The sequence below is a fragment of the Quercus suber genome, unplaced genomic scaffold (assembly GCF_002906115.3).
Source record: "Quercus suber isolate HL8 unplaced genomic scaffold, Cork oak 2.0 scaffold_8, whole genome shotgun sequence".
NCBI classification, from domain to species: domain Eukaryota; kingdom Viridiplantae; phylum Streptophyta; class Magnoliopsida; order Fagales; family Fagaceae; genus Quercus; species Quercus suber.
Genome location: NW_027069474.1, coordinates 2634220 through 2659370, shown reverse-complemented (window position 1 = coordinate 2659370; position 25151 = coordinate 2634220). Strand labels below are relative to the sequence as shown.

General features: G+C 33.0%; 1 long non-coding RNA gene across 5 annotated transcripts; it reads left to right on the top strand.

The window, feature by feature from the left end:
- The first annotated feature begins 5038 nt into the window (after window positions 1–5038).
- On the top strand, window positions 5039–16610 carry LOC112006871 (uncharacterized). Of its 5 annotated transcripts, none has more exons than XR_010629907.1 (6): window positions 5039–5363; window positions 5550–5658; window positions 6145–6280; window positions 6748–6883; window positions 7522–7614; window positions 16484–16610. It is a non-coding gene; the product is annotated as an uncharacterized LOC112006871 (long non-coding RNA). The 5 variants fall into 5 exon arrangements; XR_010629910.1 differs by having other exon boundaries at window positions 6120–6280; window positions 6769–6883; XR_010629908.1 differs by having other exon boundaries at window positions 6120–6280; window positions 6748–6877.
- The last annotated feature ends 8541 nt before the right edge of the window (window positions 16611–25151 follow it).

Genomic DNA, 25151 nt, shown 5'->3' with positions numbered 1-25151 from the left:
GTCCTACAATTTAAAATAAGTTTTCTTAAATTTAAAAATACTAATAAAAAGAAAATAATTCCCAACCCTTTGTCTTCTACGATTACAATTCTAGATGACAACCCTTTATCTTCCACGGTTACAATTTTAAATAGCAACCCTTTGTGTTCAACGGTTACAATCTCAAATGGCAACCCTTCAGCTTCCTAACACTAGACTTTGGCTTTCTAACTCCTTCATCTCTTCCTCTCCTCTCACTATATTAATACTGAAAAGCTAGATGATTCAGTTTAGGTATCTCTAAATCTTAGTTGCTCTTGACTTCTATTCTTGTAGTTGCCTTCATAATAGTTCAATGTAAGGATTAGATTAATAGTGTTTTTTCTTTTATATTGATTTTTTTTTTTGCTTTTTTAATTTTGTTACTACATCTTTTGTGTTTTAGGTGAGATATGAGCTTATATGTATTTAGGTTGGGTATTTGTATTGATAGATGATTGTTTGTTTCTATGTTTAAAATTGATTTTTTTTTTTTTTTTAATGTTTGAGACAGTAACATTATTGGTTTATATTGTGTAATCCGTGTTATAGAGTTTTTGTAGTATCCGTGTGATAGATTTTTAGTAGTTAGAAAATTGAATGATGGAGTTTTAGTACTATCGTGTCTGCAGAAATTCAATTAAATGATGTAATCTGTGCCTAAAGAAATTCAATTTGCTAACTACTAAAATACCTTAGCAAATTGAATTATAAAGTTTAAAATTCAATACTATACTTAGAACACAATACTTCTCCTCATTTAAGTGAATCCCTCCTTCATCATTGAAATCGATTTAAAATTCCTTCTATTAGCTTTGATTGTACTCTTAGCTATATCATAAAAGACTGTTTTTTTATATAATCTTTTTATGGTAATTATCATCATTTTTGTTGTAGTTGAATCAAAATAAGATTAAGCTAGATCTGCATAATTAGTAGTTGTTGCATCTTCATCATTATCACAAGTTTAAGATAGAGATTACCCTCATCAATAGCTGTTGCGTCTTCTTCATTGCCAAACTTGATCATCTTGACAAACCTTTTATTTATCTGATTGTACCACATGTATTTATTTACTTTTGGATTCTATTTGATTGTAAGATTTTTATGTCTTTTGATATAAATTAACTAGCTAGTATGCTAGCCAAACCGCTTGCTTCTTCAGTTTTTTTTTTTTTTTTTTTAATCTTTTACTTTGCCTCCAACACTATCGTAATTGGTTGTCTCTTTAAAAGCATTTTCTGTCTCCATCGCTATATATATATATATATATATTGTTTTGTAGGATCCAAGCAAGAAAGAGTTTAAGATGCTTGCTATGTTATTCTCTCAAATTTTTTACAGCATGAACAACTTGCGGTATTAAAGTAATTACAGAATATTTTATATCAATAGTTGTTTGACAACTTTAGAATATGAAAAGTTTTAGGTTAAGTGGGTAACAACTTTAATTTTGTTAATTTTTGCTTTCTAAATTACTAATAGTAATTTATCATGTTAAATTGGTAGTTTATTTGTATATTAATCAGCTATAATGTTGTAATGTTTTTTAATTTTTTTTTCTTCTAATTTGTGAGGTTTAATTCAAATAATTTTGAATAAGTCCTCTGAAATCAAATTCAATACAAAAGAAATTTTGTTAGAGACTCTGTAAGGTTAAGGGGAGCTTGAAGATAATATAAGTTTTGACCTTATATAATATACTTATATTGTGAGGTTTAGTGGCTGCAAGTAGTATTGTAGTAACTTAGATATGAAACTCTAGATATAACACAAACAGCTAAGGATAATGACATTTACTAATATTTTTCTTTTAATTTAAATGGTATTTTGCATAACTGCTTTGCATTCATTAGATTTCATTTTCAGTAATTTTTCTGTGCATTGCACGGGTTAGCGACTAGTACTATATATAATAGCAGAAGCTTTTATGAGGTGTTGACATGTAAGCAAAAAAGACCCCTTAAAATGTTGACATGTGTTGATTTAATTCTTTAAAATTTCACTCGGTGCGTTGGAGAGGCTCACTTTTAGGCACAAACGTAAACCTTTATAAAAAAAAAACAGCCGCTTATCTACGAAACAAAAAAAGAAAAAAACAAAACGTAAACCCTAAAACCCAAACCATATTTCCCGATCAAAATTCGGACTCACTCAAACTTGCGTTTCTTCACTGCTCCTTCATACACACACAGACCGGATTCGGTGGAACCTAATTTTAACCATTTTGTTTTTACTTATCAAAACATACACACAGATCGGACTAGCGTGTTCGTGCTCTGCAATCCCGTCTCTGCTTTTCAACAATTGACTATTTAGAAGGTAGGTATTTTCCTCCCTTTATCTGCTTTCCATTCAATTTCCATTACTAGGGTTTTCAAAGGTATATGGGTTTCGGACTCACTCTTTCGATTCTTTGCTACACCTCCCTATACACAGATCGGACTAGCGTGTTCGTGCTCTGCAATCCCATCTCTGCTTTTCAACAACTGACAATTCAAAAGGTAGGCATTTTTATCTCTTTTTTTGGTTTTCTATTCAATTTCTATTTCTAGGGTTTTTAAAGATATATGGGTTTAGTAGAAGATAGGCTTTTTTTTTTCTTCATTGAATTAGCGTTTCAAGCAGAAGGTTTGTCTATCTTCTACCCTAATTCCTCATTTATTTTTACAATTTCTTGAGTCCTTTTTTTGTTAGATTGTAGTATTAATTAAATTTATTTTAAGCTTGGCAGATTTTGGTTTAGTTTGTATTTTTATAAAAATCAAAATGCTTGGAGAATACAATCGCCTTTGTTGTTTTCCTTTTTTGATGTTTAATTTTATTACTATTTCTCTATTGATATATGTCTCCATTGATATTTATTTTCATATTTTTATTTAATAGAAAGTAGGAACTGCTTTAATTTTTTCAACCCTATTTCCAGTAGCCTTATAGAATATTGGAAATCTCAAATTTTTGTTTACTAAGCTTTCTAATCAATTTGACTTATTTGTGTTTGTATTGATTGATTTTTGAGACATTTTACTTTGTAATAGTGAGGGTTGTCTAATTGCTAATTACAATCACAAGCCAGTTTTGTATATTTATTGCCTATTTGGATGTTTAAAAAAGGAGGGGGAGTAGAGTAGAGAGAAGGAGAGTAATCCAATTACCTTACTTGGAAGTTTTTTAAGGAAGAAGAGGAAGGGGTTTGGTGGGGTTTGGAGGGGTTTCAACTCCCTCCAACCCCTCATTTTTAATTCCCCCAAATTGGAGAGATTTGGAGGGAGAGTAAAGTAGATAAATTATTGTCCAAGTAAATTTCCTAATTTATCCTTTCTAAATTAATCATAGACCCATGTCGCAAGGCTATTTTCAAATAGGGGTAAATTTGTCTATTTTAATCATTTCCTCTCTTCTCCATCTTAATTTTTAAAACACTCAAACAAGGGGAAGGGCTAATTACTCCATTCTCCCTTACTAATTTTAAAAACATCCAAACAAGGTGGAGGGGAACCATTCCCCTCTACTCTCCTCTCCACTACTCTCCTCCCCTCTACTCTACTCCCTCTCTAAACTTCCAAACAGACCATTAGTTTGTGGTCCCTAGCATAAAGTGTTTCATATACAGTAGCTGTTGATTTTTATAATTCAAAAAATTTGTCATATGTGTGTGCACCCCCCATTTGATGTTAGTTTTCGAGTTTTTATTGAAAATTTAGCTTTGTAACTCAATGAACTGCTCAAATGTATTTTTTAATTGAAATCCATGGAGGATTGTATCAACTGTAGGTTTCACAATAGTAACTTTCTGTAATACAGCTTTTAGAATATCGAAACCTACCTAAATTTTAATGGTTGGTTATCTTTTAAACTTAATAATTAAATTATAATTTTTGAGTTTTTTGTTTTCTCTTTTACCTGTTTTGTTATTTGTAAGGGGGAGTGAGATTGTGGAATTTTGAATATTTGCTCAAGGTTTTTTTTTTTTTTCATGAAGAGTTTGTTAATGACCATATTTATGAGATAGGTTCTTTAAGTGACATGCATGGTTTATGTGAAAAGAGTATTTTTCTGCAATTGCATTCTTCATATCTGTTTGGTTCTTTAATTTGTTTCTTCAACTGTTTTTTTTTTTTTAAATTAATATTATATTTAGAGATTCTAATCGTAGTATACTTTTCGCCAAATATTTTTGTTATAAATTTTATTTCTTAAAACCTTTGTATAATTGATACCTGCATTTGCAAAAAAACAATCTTACACTTCTTTTGTAATAAAGGCATTCTCTTTGTTGGTGTAAAAGTGAAGCCTTTTTGGTTGATGTGCTCATCCAAAAATACGCATTTATAGGCTTTCAATTACTATTATAAGTGTGACAAAAAATATTAAAATATAGCAAGATGCTAACTTCTATTTTTTTCTTGATTTTGTGATTCATTAGATTGATTAGAAAAGCTTGGAGGAATTAAAAAAACTTTTTTTGGTTTTTGAAGTGATGCTTCAGTTTTATTTGTGTCTACATAATTTTAAAATCATATAATTATGATACAATTTTGTTTCTGCTTTGATGAAGTAATTGAAATTGAAGTATTTCAATATACGTGCTAGAAAACCATCTCCACACGGAATTGAAGTTGGTATTGTCATTGTAATTCTATCATGTTCTATCATGACTGATACTTTGTACCTGTTGGATGAACATAGGCAGCGAGAACATTAAAAAATATTATAAAATTAATATGAAATTGAAGTATTCTAAACATAATATACAAAGTTTGAGAAAAATGATTTGGCAATTCTTCTGTTATTTGAATCTTAGAACTTTCTCCTGTGTTAAAGCCAAAAACAGTTCTAATTATAAGATATCACATTAAGGAATCATTAATGAAAAGAAAAGATACCAAGTGTCAAATTTGAAGATAACTACTATTAAAAAAAAAAAAAAAAGAGTCAGTAGTGAAGTTGGATAGAGACAATTAAACATCTTACACTTCTAAATTAGATTCCCACTGGCTTTTAAAAAGTGACCATTCAGAAACAATAGACCCAAAAAAATTAAATTTTAAAGAGGTGCTGCCATGTCAGGAAAACCTTGCGCCACCCTGGAGATTCGTACGGCTGGCCATCGCCATCCCCTGCCAGACTTAGACCACCGCAACCGGCACCCGTCAAAGTTAAATACGATCAAACGTCCTTGAGGTATTGAGATACGGAGATAGAGACAGAGAAAGGGAGAGGCGATGAAAGTAGAGAAAGAAGCAGATGAAAGGGAGAGGCAATGAAAGAAGCAGGGAAAGGGAGAAGCGATGAAAGAAGCAGAGAAAACGCCAGAATAATTAGAGAGACATAGATACAGTCCGGTAGGATTTTTTTTTTTTTTTCTTTTTCTTTGATCTGGGTAGAAGACAATATTATAATTCCCTTTTGTTATTTCATGTGACAAACCCCCTGACCAACATAATTATTCACGCAATTGCATCAACTATATTAAGGGTTTGCACTAAACACCGTTCAAAGAAATATGAGAGATTTGTTTTCTTATTAAGGTTTGGCTTTAAAATTGGTTTTGATCAACGGTCACAATCATAATTAGAGAAGAAGAAGAGAGAGGCGGTGGAGCAAACACAAGCAAAGCAGGGGAAATATTGCCAACAGGTATAACCCCAAAAAATTGAAAAACAAAATTGTTGGATATTGTTGCGTTTTACTATACAAAATTATGAATGAAATAATTAATTTTTTAAATGTGAGTTAAATTTTTTTATGTATTTTTCTTTTATTTAATAAACTCAATGACTGGATATGTAAATTCAAGTGCTATTTGGGAAGATAGGAAGTAGTTTGTTCCTCATAATATTTCCCAAGTTTTTTCTTTTTTAATTTTTAAAATTTATATATGCTTGATTAGTCTTTTTCCTCCTATAACTGATGCTTTGATTTTAGTATTTTGTCTATTTATTTGTTATTAATTTTTCAATCTACCTAGAGAGGTTTAATTAATTTTTGGTTGGTTAGAGTGCTTAGTTGATCCCATGGCATTTGCTGCTAAACATGTTGAAATTCTTCTTCTCCTTTCTTATATGAGACATTCCGTAATTTTTCCTATTTGTTTGTAGGACTGATTTTTCAATCTGTGTATAGAGCAGAAAGTAGAAAAGTTGAAGAGAGAATCAAAAGCATGTCCAACAAAGAATGTAATTTCACCATGATTGGTTGGAGATTTGGAATTGCCGGAATACCCCTTCACTTTCTTTAAAACAATCTATCACTAACACAGGTTGTATTTCTTCTTCACCTTTCTTATATGAGACACTGTGTACTTTTTTCTTTTGTTTTTAGGACTTCAATTGCTTCTGTTAAATCATTTTTTTTTTTTTTTTTTTTTTTTTTTTTTTTTTTTTTTTTTTTTTTTTTTTTTTTTTTTTTTTTTTTAAAATGGGTAAATTAAGTAGCCAACATATTGCTTAAAATTATGACGTTGAATATTTAGGGATTATTTACTAAAGATTGTTTTGTGGTGTACACATTAATGTTTAAATTAGTTTGTTAATCTTTACAAAAAGTTTTTTATTTTAAAAACAAATTGTTGTGTGTAATTAATCTTACATTTTTTTTTGAATAAATCCATATTAAAACATTTGCAAAACTTTGCATACATCTATAGTTTCTTTTGTAGTCTCTCTTTCTTCTTATTCACTGTATTTTAAAAAATCCTTCTTTGCCTGTCTTTTTGTCGAAGCATAGATTTACATAGTTCTCTACCAGATACGACAGTTTGGTATTTTGCAAGAAGAGAAGCACAGATTTACATAGTTCTCTACCAGATACGACAGTTTGGTATTTTGCCAGAAGAGATACTGAATCATATTGAAAGGTTTAGGTTAGCCTGATTTTCCTTTTGTTTATCTCTTTTTTTTTTTGGGTTATGTTTTTTTCATTTAATGTCTTTGGGTTTGAATTAGTTTTTTCCCTGCACAATATAGTCAGAATTTTTTTTCAAGTATTTGGTTTCAATTAAAATTTTTTTTCTTCAGTAAATTGACCTGTAAATGTCTGTCTTATCTATATCTATATCTATATCTATATATTACTAAAAGCTGAAGCGTAACATTTAATGTTGCTATGCTCACATTAAGCCATGTCAGCCGCCATGTCATTCCCATCCTATTTTCTAAATTTTTAATTCAAATTTAAAATAGTTTTTACTAATGAATAAAATACTAATAAAACTAAAATTATATCCAGTTCTATCTTTGCTTTAAAATCCACTTCATATACATTTAAATTCACTATAAAGCCCAAGCCCACACCCAAAGCCTTTTCAACTAACTCCCTTTGTCAAACCTAATTGTTTTTCACGGTTACAACTTATGCTATTCCCTTGCCTTCTGTTATAACTTACACGGCTTATGCTTTAAGTTTTCACGGTTACAACTTATTCATCGTTTGAGGTTTAGTTTCTTCCCCTTCCCCACCTTTTGATTCTCACGGTTTCATCTTCCTGTTCTATGGTTTCAGCTTCTGTTTTGGATTCTAACGGCAGCCTCTTTGTCTTCCTTCCTCTCCTCACATCTATATAAATACTGATGTAAGCTGGGTGGTTCAATTGAGGTATCCCTATATCCCAATTTCTTGCTCTATTATTTTGCTTGTGGTTTCTTTTTTCTTTTCTACGTTTGTTACTGTTGGGTTACTGCTGGGTTACTTTCTTTTGCGTTACATGCCTAGGTTATTTAAATGGCGTGGGTTGTATTGTAAAGCATGTAGCTGTATGGATGGTTCTCCAATTGGTTTGTGTTTTCTTTTTTATGAGATCCCTTGTGAAATTTTCCCACTAATTTGGATGGTTCTCCAATTGGTATAATTAAATTTTGATAATTTTGACAAAACCGTTGGTATTATTCATTTGTGCCTCAACCATTAGTCAGCTGGCCTCCTTTTGTACCACATTAGACTACTGTCTCTCCCTCTCCCTTTAGACTCTCCAGCTTAAGTGTTCTGTTTCCTACCTTGCCGTTACAAGTTACAACACAGACAGTGAACCGGTGTAACATTTCTCTCTAGGATGTATATAACTACCCATGTCCTTCCTTCCACCATCAATGGCAATCCCCTTCTCCCAAGTCCCAACTGTGCTTCAAATCCAAATATACATGTACGCTATGCTACTTCCTACCTTACCAAAGCTCAAGGTATTTTGTCTCTTTTATTTTCTTCTGTACTTCTTATTCTTTAATTTCTTTTATTTTCTCCCCTGCCCTTGAGTCCTTCTCTAGAAAACTGCCCACTTTTCTCTCTTTACATCTTCCTATATCTTTTAAATTTTGCTTTTGTTAGATGCACGCCAATTGTTTGATAAAATAGCTGAGTGTTTCAATTGTTTATTTATTATATATTCAAAACTCAACAGATTTAGTATGATTATATGCTGCAGTTTTATTTTAAGATGGGTTGGTAGATTGTTTCCTAATTCTTAAGCATCATGCAAGAGAATGTGTAGTCATATTATAGTACCAAGTTACTTGGAATGTCAAGATTTTAGTAGCTTTTCCTTGTGTGAGTTGTGACCCCTAAAAGAATCATGCTGTATATATCTATTTTAATATTCTTCAATACTTGAGATACTTTTTTTGTGGATTCTTCAGTACAGACAGTAGAAACCTGCATATGCTAATTTCAGAAATACTCTTTTGTGGATTCTTCTCTGTCTCTCTCTTTTTCTTTTGAATGACTCCTCCAACAAAATAAAACATTGTTCCCCCTATTATGAATGTCAATTCAATTCAATTCAACCCACCTCTTATTTACATAGCCTGACAGTACTGCAATTTCATAGCCTGAAAATATTGCATCTCACATATTATCCATTTCATGTCTCACTTGCTATCTTACTGCACATCAATCTTCCTTAAGAAAAACTGTGATGGTTCTGCTTTGGCTAAATCCTCCACAGATGCTAATAACCCTCTTGCACCTTTTCCTAGAACAAAATGATCGTAGAAAATCATCACTTCTTTCAATAATCCTCATCATAAAGACTAATCCCGCTTCCTCCACCTTTACTTTGTAGGATTTCTTTTCAATATATATTATAGAACTCCCTTGACATCTTTGACTTGTAACTATGAAGCTATAAGGTATCATACTTAACTTAGTTGCTGATTTGTTTGTGCTACCACACTTATTGCATGTATTTGAATATAATTAATTCACTTGGTTAATTAATTGATTAATATTACCAAAGGGGTCAATACATTCTTGGCCTATCAAACATAAACCCTAGGATTCATTAGAAATATATATCTTTGATAAATTAAAATACATAAAAACAAAAAAGTGAGGTAGGGCATATGTTCTATTATTGCTGTAGCCAAGCCATCCACATCCACACCATTCATTCTTTGGATTCATATTTTAGGCTATAATTTCCACTCTCAACACCATCCATTCTGATATTTTTCCACATCCAAAACGCAAACCAAGAAGATCAACAACAACAAAGAAAGAAGAATCTCAAATCATCAACTGTAACACCCCAACCTTTATAAAATAAAATAAATAAACAAAAAAGGTTTTGAAAATATAATTTAAGTGACTGTAGTTGTAAATCTATTCCTAAGATATTTGTATTGAGGCTCTATTTGGGAGTTCATAAGGGAATGGAATGGAATGGTCATTAAAGGAATGGAATGGAATGGATTTAGTAGGGAAACGAACGGAATGGAATGGAATTAAAAAAATAATGTTTGGATGTTTTAAAATAAAGGAATGAAAAAGAATTGAATGGAATGGAATGTAAGTAACATTGTTTGGAAGTGACATTGGAAGGAATGGAATGAAATTATTTTATAATAACATTACTATTATACTCCTCTTTTTAAAGAACATAAAAAATTATTCTAGTTTAGGGGAAAAAATTTTTATTGTAGCTAAAAATCAAGTTTTGTATATTTGTAAGGTATAAAGCAATTAACGCATCACATATTTATTTTCAACAAAATAAACATTTTCTAAAAATGCAAACAAATATCTTCTAAAAAAACTCTTTTAATAAGTCTTGTCAAAACAAAACAAAATAACAAAATAAAGCAAATCTAAAGTTGGCCAAGAAATCCCACACTTTTTTAATTTTTAGGCCTAGACATCAGTGTCAATAGGACACATTTGCGCTCATGATCTAGGCAACCAAAAAACATCTCCTTTTACATTGGATATTCCATCAAAAATATGTAGGCCTTAGTCTTTGATATTGGATCCAAGTCCAATATGCCCAAAGCTGCATGAACTTCTGCTCCATATGACTTTGAAAGGCACTTTGCCATAACCTCAGTTTTCCTATCAATTGCCATTGATATATTATCAAATGACTGGGAAATTACATTCCCAAGTTCATCATCTTCTATCAGTCTTCTTTTCTTGCTTTTAGAAGACATTGCATCTTGTGATGACACTCGAGAACGTACAACATTAATTTCTGGTGACCTTTAATCATCTTCGACTTCAAAGTTCTCCAAAGAAACTTCATTTTGGGATACCAAATTATGAATATCATCAATAGTGGTCGACGCAACATACCTAGCACGTTTCTCCTTTGCAGTTTTAGCATGATCACATTTTGCTTTATCTTTAGCCCAAAGTTGTGCCATCATAGAGTAGTTATGCATAGGTGTTATCATCCACTTCTTGGCTGCAAGTTTAGACTGTTTCAAACAAAGGAAAATGTTAATACAACAAATATATAATTATGTAATACAAAATTAAACTAACAAATAAATGGGAATTTACCGCTAAGAGTGGCTCCCAAACTTCTGGTTTAGCTGTTCATATATTTAAAGAATCAGTCCATCCAGAACCACTCAATCCATCTTTAAATATGTCATAACATTCATGAAAATTCTTTGTCAGTATCTTTTTTCGATTTTTCACCTTATCCTTGTTAATCTCCATGTGAAATTTTTCGACCAACTCTTTCACTATGTCATCATATGCCTTAGAGGTAAAAGTTCTATTAACTCTACCACCTATGATCACTTAGGCTGCATTTGTTTTGGATGAAAACCATTTCCAGAAATGCTTTTTTTGTAATTTCGGGTGTTTGGTTGCACATAGAAAATCAATTTTCCGGAAATCCTTTTCAGTTGACCGTGAGTCAAGGGTGAAAAGGATTTCCGTTTTTATTTTCACTTCAAATAACCATTTCCGGAAAACAGAGAAGAGAGCATAAAGAGAGAGACCCAGCAAGTCAGAGAGAGAGAGAGAGAGAGAGAGAGCACGAACTGCCACTCCAAGCCCAAAGCCCATCACCGGCAACCTTCGACCTATGAACCCACTAGTCGCACCGCGCTGGCGAGACCCAGCGAGTTGCACCGCGCCGGCGAGACCAAGTGAGTTACACCGCGCTGTGCTGATCGAACCCAGTGGCTTGGCCGCAACGACTGGACCGAATTTGATGATTTTTTTTTCTTTGGTTTTGTTTCTTTTGTGGCTTTTGATTGTCGGAGTTTGCTGCCGTGGGTGGAAATGGAGTTTTGGTGGTGTATGGCGTTGGGATTTGGCTGTGATTTTGAAATTTTTTGTAATAAAATTTGTTTGGATGCTAAGAAAATAGGTGAGAAAATGTGTAGGAAAATAGCATTTTCATAATAGAACCAAACACATGAAAGTATTTTCTACAACAATTTTCATAATGCAACCAAACACTTGAAAATCTTTTCATTTCCCAAAAATAGCATTTTCGGAAAATAGCCTATTTTCCGAAAAATATTTTACGGCAACCAAACACAGCCTTAATGTAAAAAAGCATCCACTAAAGCATCATCCATAAAACTATTCCATTGTACTTCTTTGCTTGGGTCTCCACCATTCTTCTTTGATATCTTGCCCATGCTATAATTAATAGGACAAAAAACACATATAAAATAATATGTAGATATTTATTTTAATGATCAAGAGATAGAGAGCAATATCAAACTGAAAAAAGAAATTTGAATAACATTTAGGTCTAAGTGATTTAAACATAACAGTCTTAAACAACATTATAACAATAAACCCAAAAGCTATCACATTTGGAGCAATTAGAAAAGTAAACTATAATATTATCTCTTAAAGACAAATAACACACTCATAATTTTGTTGCACAGTAGACCCATGACTCAAACACATTTTATTAAGGTATTTGGACTTAATTTTAAATTCAAAAACTAATAGTCTAATGATTTAATTTGTTGCACAATAGACCAATATGTTTGAGGCAAGCAGGTAGTTGGGTATACTAGCATTCATTAACACGAAAGACAATGATAGGAATTTTTTGATAATCTACAATGATAGGAATTAAAGCACACGTAATGGACTTAATTTAGTTTAGCATTATTGTCTACCCAACTCTATCGTCTACCTATTTGATTAAAACTAATGAACTTAATTTAACCACCAACAAGTAATATTGATAAGGATCCTGCATATTCTAGCATGTTGTTCTCTATTGTCTACCCAAAGCTTTTATTGATATAACCCTATTCTAGCATGTTCCAGCATACCAAATGAAGGGGATAAAAATCGAGGATGATGGATCCGTTTAAATAAACCTAATGGTATTGAATTAGTGAGCCGTCAGGAGTAAGGCAACGAATGGAGCGATGGACGGATAGACCACATGATGGATGGACCCCTCTCCATAATAGACGGATAGTCCCTCTATATGGACGAATTTTGGGTTCCTAGGCCCAAGGTCAACGGATACCAAGGCCATGTGGCACTCACATTACTTGGGTAAACCCCACATAGAAATATCTTTCGCCCCACGATTAACCCTAGTTAAGGGAATCCCAACTTGGCCATGTGTGAATTGGACTAGACCTGTTTTTACATTTTCCTTGTGAGTTAGACCTTTTAAAAGGTTTGACATTTGCATGGATGGAGATAAAACCCTCTGGTATAACTCCGTATGGTTTCTTAGTCCCCTTTTTAAAAAGGCGTAGAGTGTTGTGCAAGATGTTACAAGTGCCATTCAATTGTTTTTTCAGGTCAGGTACTAATTATTAAGGAGGTAAACGCCACCATCTTCTCTTGAATTACTAAGATTCCTAAGCCATCTAAAATGGGTGATTGTAGACCTATCTATGTTGTAACATAATCTATAAATGCATTACTACAGCCTGGGCCAATAGAATTTAAGCCTTGGCTTAAGTATATTGATTGGTCAGCACCAAACCACACTTGTCATGGGAAGGAATATCGAAGAGAATGTTCTCTTAATGAAAGACATGAGGGATGCTGTGTGCTTTTTTAAATTGTACAGCTCATAACTGTATGAAATGGTGGCCATTAATATAGTAAAGAGTTTGTGTTTTCTTTTTTTTGAGATCCCTTGTGAATTTTTCCACTAATTTGGATGGTTCTCCAATATTTATGTGCCGCCTTAAACAACTGACTGTTTAAACCCTTCAAATTCGTCCTTTTGTACTCCTCTATAATAATTAATTTAAAAGAAAAGAATCTGAATCCTATTTCTCTTTCCTATGAATCATAGGCTATGATGTTACTGAAGATATTTCTGAAATCCTCTTAGCCTTTTTTTTTTTTTTTGGCCACCATCTGCTCATATATTATATATCACAATAAATTAAAGCCTTCTTTTGGAAACAATCTTGCCCTTTTATTTTTCTTTTTCTATCTATGTTGAAATTTCAATAAAGAAAAAAATGTAAGATTCTTCACATTTACAATATGTTACAAAATATTTATGTGAGTGGGAAATATATTTTGCTCTCCAGCTAAGGAACTTAATCTAATATGGATGTTATTGTTCAGCTTGATGTATAGGTTATGTAATTGTAAAGCCATAGTCATATGGAACATGTTATTGTGTAGGTGTGGGAGCAAATTTCATATTCGTAATGCAAAAAATACAGAGAATTCTCATATAAGCCACTCCATAGATATTAGGGATTTGCATAATTGTTAATTGCTAGATCTTCTGAAAGGTATTCAAATGTCTTGGATTAAATCTCCTCCACCCAGAGGACAACTTTAAATCATGGACAATCAATATGACTATAGAATCTGGTAAGTAGAAAATATGCCTCTTAATATGTAGTGATCCTATTATATGCAGAATTGATACCTTCATGGCCCTATCCTAAACACATCTACTATCTGCATATTTTTTTACTTATTCAATTTTATTTTTCAGGTAGGTAATTCATTGAAACAAATCTAAGAAACATTTAGAACACAAAATATCCTCACAAGGCATCCCAATACATATGGGAATCACATATTACAATTTACAACCAATACATTTCACCTATTCCATTTTGTTTTATTGGTAAGTTACAGACGTACCTAGCAGGTTTTAAACTCTTAACCTCACCTTTCAACTAATTATTATAGGAGAAAGAAGTGCCAATTGAGCCATATTAAGCATGTATTTTGATGAAATATGTATTGATTGCCATGTTACTCTTTGCTTGAAATGTTCGGGTTTTTTTTTTTTCCTATTGGATGTTTTTTTTTTTTTTTTTAATTATCTGCATTGAACAACTTGCTAAATACAGGTTTTGTTATAAAGCATGGTTTAATACATCAAGTTTCTGATCATATTTGCATTTTGGAGAATTGTGGAGTGTGGTTTCTATGATATTTCAAAACCAATGGTAGCTAGACTTGATATTTCGATAAGCCCCATGATGTGGCTTGGTGACAAATGGGCATAGGTACAACTAACAATACAATACAATTTGATGAACATGTACTTCACCATTACTAGATGAATTTCTCTGTTGGGACTTATGATTCTGGTGTTGGTTTGGTTTTTTTTTTTTTTTTTTTTTTTTTTTTTTTTTTTTTTTTTTTTTAACATGTTGCAATACCATTGGACTAATATTCAGATTTTGAGATAACATCAGATGAGATTTTAATATGTTCAGAGATTAGATATTTTCTATTGAAAATCACGACTGGTGCAAAATATCACATAATTTTTATCTATGTTTTGTAGCCACAATGCTGAGTAAAAGGTATTTATATTTTCATTAAATTAAATCAAGCAGTTTTATGCTTCAATGCAAAAAAATAAAAACTATAAATTCAATTTGGGGTTTTTCTCATTAAATGTTAAAAATGGTTTTGTATTTTCTTAATATAATGAAAGATGCATAATAAGCATATGCGCATATAAAATAAATTTAAATGTAAATGTAAATATACCTTAGAGGGTATCAATATTTTAGTAATGATCTACATGTCAAATTAAGTTGCATTTTTTTGTAAATCATCTATGAAAGGTTGAAATTTATCAACCATCTTGTTCACTTTATTCCGTGCCAATTTGCATGTAATTTAGCACTTAGTAACCCTGTATTTAGGTGGGATTCATGTAAGGGTAGTGTGTGAAGAGAGTGTGAAGAATTGCTCAACTTTGTGCCAAGAAGCAGGGACTCACGGCTAGGACTCGCGACTGACTCGCGGCTTGCAAGCCGCCAACTGCTGCACACGTGAGAAGCATGCGGGGAGGTGAAGGGTCACGCCAGCTGTCGCACTATGGGACAAAAGTCCCAGGCTGGCTAGGCCGTTATCTTGCAACTTGAGCTCGCGACTTGGACAAGTCGCGAGGCCAAGCCGCCAACTAACCCTGTTTGGAAAAAACTAACTCTTCGTATTCCAAACACACACCACTATATATAGACCCTTATACCCACAAAATGTAGAGAGCTTCTAGAGAGAATTTTATGAGAGAAACCCTAGAGAAAAACAAGATTGCCTCATCCCCAATCTTCACTAAGAGACTCTTCAAATTTCTCTACTCTCTTCCTCTCCATTGATACATCCTTGAGAGGTCATTGACCAAATCCTTTTCCCATCACACCCATGTCTGTGAGAGGGTTCATTTTATGCTAAGGGAAGCAGTTTGGAAGGAACCAATATTCATTTGTTGATGCTATGGTTTAGTAGCGGAATTCGGTAAGTTAGAAAAGAAAAAGGTTCGACGCAACCTCATTGGAGCAGGAAGCTTGGAGGGCTTAGGTACCTAGGTAGATTAGGCTTGGAGGGCCTATTGCTGTTCATGTATCCTAACTACATTTTCTAGTGGATTATTGACCGCTTGGAGGGCAACGGAGAGGTTTTACACCGAGGGCTTCGGTTTCCTCTTCGATAACACATCGCGTGTTGTTCTTGTGTTTGCGTCTCTCTTCCTTTATCTTTGCCTTTTATTTTCTACTATGGATGCGATTATAATTGGCTTAGATTGTTTATCAATTCTGTGTTTGGCTTATGTTCATGTTCCACACATTAATTGTTTAATAATAAGCTTGAATTTATATTTTGTAATTTAGGGTCTAAATGTTCAAGGGTGTTTTACACACATATTGAACTTTCAATCTACAACATTGGTGGTTCACTTTAGGGTTAGCAATCAAGATTCATGAGTAACCTTGCCCTTTTTATGGACTAAATTTTTTTTGAAATGTCTTTAAAGGAATTTCAATTCCAGGTTTAGGACCATGAATGATGGGAATATTTGGTGTTGGGAGAGAAAACAACACAATGCACATTTGAAGGTTTGTCTTTTTAATCCCTTACAAAATTGGACTATTAACTCCATATGCGTGTTTTTTTTTTCAAAGCAAATTTGCATCATTGTAGTTTCCTCTCTTGGTGTATTTTACCCCACACCATTATGAGGCTCGAGGTTCCCAAAATGATTTGGTGGGTGAAGGAGATTCCTTTTGATGTAGCTTTAATGAACCAAACACACATCTAAGATTTGGTGGTAAAGTCGCTCTCTCAACTATATCAACTCCTTGATTTCTTAGGTTGGTTTTTACTTTAAAATGTTGGTTTTTGTAGCATAGATTGTCATCACCTCTGATTTTGAAGTTGACCCCCTGTTTGATTGTCCCTTTTAATATTCATAAATCATATATATTTTTACAAAAAAAAATATGTATAATCCCTAATGAACCCCACCCAGAGAAGTTCCAATCTTCAAAGAAATGTCACATTGGGTTGGTATATCTTTTGTGACAAACTCTATTGACAGCTTGAAATCAAAGCATATATAGGGGTTAGTTACTGTGGAGATATAATTACTTTATAGAAGAACCTGCTTGGGTTTCAACACACTGTATTAATGTCGTAGTTATGAGGTTACTTGGGATTCTAAGATATTTTGGCCTTAATTTTCTTAAACTGGGGTTGCAATTGCTGAACATATTTTATGCTTTACTTGCAAAGGGTAAAGTTTCAATATCGTTTATCTTCAATTAATGAGGAATTCTTTGTAAGCATGACTGCATGAGTCATTAGCTCATGTTGACTACAACCATTCCCTTTGTAGACATTGCTCATCGCTCTCATCCATTGAATAGTTTGGTGAACTGTTTGGATCACAGCAATGTGGGTGGTTAGTTGGTATATCTTGTGTAGTCTAACTCCCTGTCCAGAAATTTTTATGCTCTCATAATAAACTAAATGTTATTTTTATTTGAGAGAGGTAGATTGTCTAATGTATGCTTATTGAGAAAAATTTTCATTTTAACTATTAGTTAGGAATGAACAGCTTTTAGCTTTACCATTTAAGTTTTAAAATAGAAATAGTATTTTTCACTATAGTAAATAAAAAAAATTTCTGCGCATTGCGCGAGTTTGCGACTAGTTTAATTAAATCTCAAAATCATCTCTTGAAAAACATGGCAACTAAAATGGAAGCTAAATTTGAGAAGTACTAGGGGAAAGGGGATAAAATTAATCAGCTTTTGTATGTGGCTGTGGTTCTTGATCCAAGGAAGAAAATGAGGTTTTTGAAGTTTTCTTTTTCTAAAATTCATAGGAATGAAGTGGCTGATGAGATGGTTGAGTTGGTGAGGGATACCATGGATAGTTTGTATGATGATTACTCTAGGGTTGATTCACCAAATGTGATAGTGCCAAGTGAGAGTGAGAGGACACACATGGAAGGTGATACAATTGGTTGTAGTGATCCATATGCGATGGTTAATTCATGATATGAGCATTTTTTTAGAGGCTGAGAAGTCTACAAGGTGTAGCAATGAGATTGAAAAATATTTGGTTGAAAATTGTGAAAGTAGAAAGGATGTGAAATTTGAGATTTTGGGGTGGTGGAAAGCCAATTCAGATAGGTACCAAGTGTTGTCCAAAATGGTTAGGGATGTGCTGATTGTACCTGTTTCTACTGTTACTTCTGAATCGGCATTTAGTACCGGAGGGCGCATACTTGATCCATTTCGAAGTTTACTCTCCTCTCTCATGGTTCAAAATCTTGTTTGTGCTCAAAACTAGCTGCAAGCCCATGTCCCAATTTCTTTTTGCAAGTCAAAGGACGAGATGGAGGCCTTGGAGGATGAATTTCATGAATTAGGTAATATGTTTAACTTCCAAACTTCCTTGTCTATTAAGTGTTATTAAATGTGTCATATACTTGAGCAAAATTTAATCTATTGTCTCAATTTTTTCTTTTCTTTTTTTTTTTAGAAATAATTACAACATGCTGCTAACCCCACAGCTTGAACCCTTTTCCCCCTAGACCCCTAAGCACTTTGTGCATGAGGAGGTGCCAATTCAGCTACAAGGCCTTTAGCCAATTTTTTCTTTTCTAGTTTTAAATCAAGCAACAACAGCAACAAGTTCTAGTTCCTACTCAAGTAAAGGTGGTACTCGTACCACAGTTAATATTGATGAATGATCACTAGTTGGGTATGTTTCTGCCCTTATAATTTTTGTTCATATTGGTTACTTCCTTTTTGGTTATTCTATAGCTTTTGTTCTGTCTTTATATATTATTGATATATATTTTTTCCCCTTGTATTGTAGGAGGAAGGAAGGTCACATTTTGCATAGGAGGCAGTTTTTTTGGATATATTTTGAAGCTTTTTTGGACAGATGTGTAGCTTTTCTAATTATACATGAACTCTTGTCTTGCTTATAGGAAGGAAAACTAGCATCTGTGTAAGCTTTCCTTTCTATAAGTTATGGACTTGTTAACTATAGATAATAGAGTAGTTCTTTATTGCTTTAGGAAAGCTATTTTTTGGAAATACTTATAGTATTTCATAATTGTAACTAATTATATATACTGTTGGGAATATTGCCTACTGCCTTGGTAGTTTACTGCCTTACAGCCTTGTGCAGTAACTGCCTTCTCTGCTGCCTCTATGGCTTACTATATATATATATATATATAAGGAATTATGAAGATGTAGTATTTTTACTAATGCTTGCTGCTGTGGTTCTGGAAATTTAGTTGATGTGTGGAATGGTTGGTAGGTTTAACAGGTGGTAACAAAATGGCATTGGGTTTTTATTTGTTTGATTAATGCTTAGGTTTTACATGCTATTGATGTTTTAGCAAGTACTTTTTGTTCCCAAATGTCAGTACTCAATATGTGGGTTCTGGTCAAATTCATATAGAGTTGTAGGGAGTATGAATTCATACTCAATATTTGGGAAGTATGAATTTGGAGTTTTGGACAAAATCAAGTACAGGGGCCCATTTTAAAAGAAATTAAGTAAAAACAGGCCCAATCTGAGATTCAAAAGCTACTAATTCATTGAAAAGCCTAACAATTTGGCCAAAAAGGCCCAAAAAAAAAATTAAATCCAATAAAATTTACAAAAAGGCCCAATAAGTGGTCCAACCCGCCAAACCGTTAAATCCGACCCGTTCTAACCGATGATCCAACTCGGCAGGTCCAACCTGTATATCAGTTGATTGCAGGTCAGTTTTTCAGTGATCCGACCCAATCGGATCGAGTGCGGTTTGGGCCTAAACCCAGGCTGACTCGACCCGTGGACAACCCTGGTTTCAAACATAACATTGGTTCTGGTACCCAGAGCACAAAAAGATGGATTGTTGATATGGAAGAATCTTCAAACAGCACTACAAAAGGGGGTAAGGCCCAAGCTAAAAGGGGGCATTTAGCAACAAGCATTCAAAACACAAAGAAAGCACCAAAAAGAGAGCCAAAAGCTTTTACTTAAGATAGAGTGAAGAGTGAGGCATTGTAAGGGATCTTGGGGCAAACATTTGAGGATACACTTGGAGTCAAAGGGATTCAGATTTCACAAGTCTTGGAAGCCCAAGGAGAGTTATCTAAGTTTGTGATTTTTTTAAATTTATTAAGCCTTGTGATACATCCCAACAAAATAGGACTTAATGTACTTGTTAGGTTCTAAAGGTTTAGGAATTTATGTATTTAGAACTCTAATTTGTAATATTGACAAACCATGATCAAAATGATATGTTTAGTCTTGTTATAGTGTGCTCAAAGTTGTTTAATTATTGTAAAGTTGGAATCGAGAGATTGCAGATACATTGGGGCATTTCGGTCTGGCTCGATCGATCGAAGAATAGATTTGATCGATCGAAAATCGACCAGATTGCGTTTTCTGCAGAATTTCCAACTCAACCCTAACTCATTAAACGTTTAGGGTTTTATGTTTTTGCCCTAGGTATATAAGGTAAAACCCTAGCCACATTTTTAGTGTTGCTCCAGTTGTATTGTTGCTCATACATTGCTATTTTATGTAAATCTTTTGTGAGATCTAGAGGAGCTTTCCTTTACACAAAGCTTAGGGTTTTCAAGTTAGAGATAGTATCAATATCTTGATGATCAACTTGGTTGCTACCATGTGAAGCTTAAAGAATATCAAGCGTGGGTGCTTGTACTTGATTGAAGAGTCCAAGCAAGAAGGAGTTCGTGAATTCGGAGCTTGCATGTGGTCGTGTCAGTAAGTTCTACTGGTGGGTAGCATTAGGAAGTCAAGCGGGGAGCTTGTAGTCCTTCTGTATGAACTTCGATTCTTTCGCATAGTGGATTCAGGTTTACCTTGATGATAGCTAGGTCAAATCCTCCCCAGGTTTTTACCGTGTGGTTTCCTAGGTGATCATATCATTGTGTCTTTTATTATTCCGCTGCTTTATTATTTTGATATGATTATTTGATTGGTTTAACCTAGAATTGCATAATTTGACTAAGTAAGAACTTGGCTAATTAATCTAGGCTAACCAATCTCGTTGTTCTTAGGGGTCTAAAACCGTTCAGTACTCAAATACTCAATATTGTTTCTAGAGAGTTTCAACCTATGGTGTCCTCTCGTGATGATGCTCTTTATCATCATACCAAGACACCAATTAGTTTTTGGTGTAGGCGGGGATTGAACCCCAGATCTCTTATTCAACCATCAAAGACTTTAACAGTTGAGCTAACTGGAATCTACAAATAATAATCTCACTCTATTTAAGAGGATCTCTGCCATTATACCTGTTTTGTACTTTATTTGTTGTTCCTTGATTATTCATTCAACCAATAATATATATGTATATGTATGTATATTCGTGTTGTGGGATTCATGTCTTGTGCGCAGATTGGCTCGTAAAATGGCCCAACAGGGTCGCGGTGAGTCAAGCCTAGTCCAACCAACAATTGAACATCCGTCTTTAGAGGCCCAGGATCCTTTGTCGTCATTGGGCCAAGGTTCCATCCAAAGCAAGAACCCACAGCACCAAAACAGTTCTCTTCTACAATTTACCAGTAGGTTTAGGCATAAGTTTAGAAACTTCAGCATCTACATCATAATTTTTACCTTTGTCTAACCTAGCAAAATAAGCATTTTCTTTATAATTCCTCTTGAAAGGAGGGATATAAACTTTGTCATCTTTAGGCTTAAGAGGAACAGAAACAGAAATAGATTTATTATCAATAAGAAGTTTGGTATTAGACAAATTTTCAACTTTAGATTTAGACTCAGCTAACTTTTGTTCCAAACTTTTCATCTTTTCATCTTGAGAGGAAAATTGGTTTCTTAAAATTCATTCTTTTTATAGGATTCATCCAATCTCAAAATCAATTCATCTTTTTCAAGTTTAGCCAATTTTAACTCTTCCTTGAATTTCTTAGCAATTTTCATAGATTTAGATAATTCCTTACAGAGAGTTTCATAGGCATCAATAAAATCAACAGAAGCATTAGTGTCTTCTTTATTCAAATTTTCACAGCTAAAAGTAGTAAGATACTTAAAGTTATCCATGATAGCAAGAATCAAGGATCTCACTCAAGACGTTAATCCAATCAAAGTGAACTCGCTCTAATATCATTTGTTGGTTTATTTAGACCCCTGTACACTTAGATTGTTTAACTTAATTAATTAACCAAATTGATACTTAGGTTTATTATTCAAATCTAGGTAAAACACAAACAATCATATAACAATAGCATAAAAGTAAAGAAGACAAATGATATGATGACTTAAGAAAACCAATGAAACCATGTAGTTTCAAAGTAAAAAACCTAGGAGGATTTAACCAAAACAATCCACAAGGCAACAAATTCACTATATAGAATGGAAGTTTTACAATAGATTTTTCCCTAAATCTAAAACTACCTATTGTAGTATTTACTCGCATGACCACACGCAACTCCAAATCCATAGACTCTTCTATCTGAATTTATTGTGCACAAACACCCTCATTTGTGACTTAGAGATCCTAGTCAAACCTTAGATCATTAGCAATAGTTGATCTTGTGTTGGCAACAACTTCTACAGTACCAGATCACAAGTTTTTCAAAGAATAACACCGGTAGAAGATTTTAGAAAGCATTGGGTACAGAAACCCTAGATCTACAATAGGAGGCACAAGAAGAACTCTTCTTTCTCTAAAACCTTTTTAAAATGTGCATAGGGTTTCCTAATTAGATTTGAAACCCTAATCACTTAATGGGATTAATAGGCTGATGGGCTTTGATTAAATTTTGTAGAAACACATCTTGATCGGTTGAACCTAGCATGTTTCAAATTTCCTAAACCTGCAACTTCCTTGTTCTTGTATTCTGACTTACAGCACCTTGAACATTATCTAATATACTTATAGACTCTATGATCTATATCTAGACAAGTTTGTGCTCACGGTTTGGCAACTGTTCTAAACTTTTATAACCTAACAGAAATTGCATTTAAAAAAGCATAATTGTAAAATTCACAAGACAGCCTCCTACACCTACAAAAATAATAGGAAGCCAAAAGAAGATATATAGCTAGTGTTTCAACTATATGAGCAAGACACTCATAGCATATGAGCCTCATTGGTGTGTGGGGCTCACAAGTTGTGAGAGGCTTGTTGCATACACCTGAAAATGCAATATGTCTTTTCTTTGCAAAGAAGTGAACTAATAATGCATGCATAAAAGTCTAGAAGTGACTAGATCTTAAATGGAGACATAAATACCATGTAATTTCAGTTGTTGAAAAAAGAAGGATGAGAAACAAAAGTGTTCTTGAACGAGAATATATATAGCATTTGGCTGAACAAGAAAAAGGACATTGAGAAGTGATTCCAAAACCATTTCACTCACCTATTCATACAACCTAACAATATGGAGGTCACAACAACACAAAGTCAGTTGAAGACATTTAACGTAAGTCCTTGATTTAATCTAACGATTATAAAACTGAGCCACGTTAGTGATTTGTGTGCTCATCTCTTCGCCAATTCAATTTGATCTCTCCTCACCACTTGGTGGTAGTTTGGTGGGGTTGCATTTGGTCTCCCTCATAAGGAAAACTAAGGTTTAAATTCTCTACTTGGAAATTCTCAAAAAAGAAAAAAAAAAATCTTTATTTGTTATAGGAATAGTGGTTGGACAAACTAAAATTGAGAATTTCTGGATAACAATTTAAATAATTTTTTTTATTTGTTTCAAATAAACTTTTATTTATTTTATTAGTAGATATTTATATTTTCAAATGTACATACATCTATATCTATATCTATATCTATATATTACTAAAAGCTGAAGTGTTGCTACGCTCACGTTGAGCCACGTCAACAGCCATGTCATTTCCACCATATTTTTTTTAATTGTTCAACAATTTAAAATTAGTTTTTTCAATTTTAAAATTTTAACAAATATAAAATAAATCTCATCCTTATCTCCACCATAAAGCTCATTTCTTATTAATTTGATTCCCACCACTATCTCCACCATAAATCCCACTTCTTATTAATTTAATTCCACCATCATGTGGCTCCATAAATTACTGCCACATTTACATTTTTAAAAACATGAAAAGAAGTGACTTTTTGTATGGTGGTTTCTGCAAAACGTTTTGATATTCTTAGTAACTTTGTTGTTTAGTAGCCTATATTAATTTAAAGACACAATGTTCTGATTCATTAGATACCGTTTTACTTCTCAAAAGTTTCTCAAAAAAAAAAAAATCATTCTTCTTCTAAAAGAGAATACAACGTTCTAACTTTTGGGTAGGAGTTACAAACCCGTTTCATGTTCCTACCCATAAAAAACTATATAAAAAAAAAAATCTAAGACATTACTCTCTTTGTTTCTATACGCTACTCCTCTCTCCCTTTCTCTCTCTCTCACTCTCTTCTAAAATTTATTTTTCTGTGCACAACTTTGAAACAATTTCTCTCTATTTGATCGAAAATCTTAGAAAATGGCTTCTCTTTTCAATTCCGCTCTTTGTACTTTATTTCTTGCTAGAACTCCCACCACCATAATACCGTCGACTACACATCCGTTAAAGGCACTTTCTTATGTTCAAAAAATTTGATATGAATTGTTCAGTTTTGATTTACGTATTTAGCCTAGAATTGGTTTTGATTAAGGTTTAAAATTTAGAATTGGTTTGAGAAACTTAGAAAGATAAGAAAAAGAAGGGCATGATTGGAGGATTTTGAAAAGGGTTGCCTGCCATGTGTTTGATGAAATTTCTCTTTAGACAAGTGGTACATAATTTTTGGATTCAATTCTTTCTTTTTCCCATATTGATATAAATTTTGGCCTTCTGTTGTATTCACAAAATCCTTTTAAGTTGTCATTGATTTCTTGGCTTGGTTTGTTTGCAGCAGTTTTGCTGCTTTTGGGATTTTGTTTATATATATATATATATATATATGTTGATTATATTGGTTTTTTAAATAAAAATAAAATATATAGACATTTAAGCACACACGAAAAATAGGGGAATTAGAACGAATTCCATTTCCTTCCATTCCTACAAAATTGAACTTAAAATGGATGAAACATGGAATTCATTTCCATGCCTAAATAATAGAAAGAAAAGAATTATTTCCCTTTAGCCAGCATAGCTGAGGACTTACTAAAAAA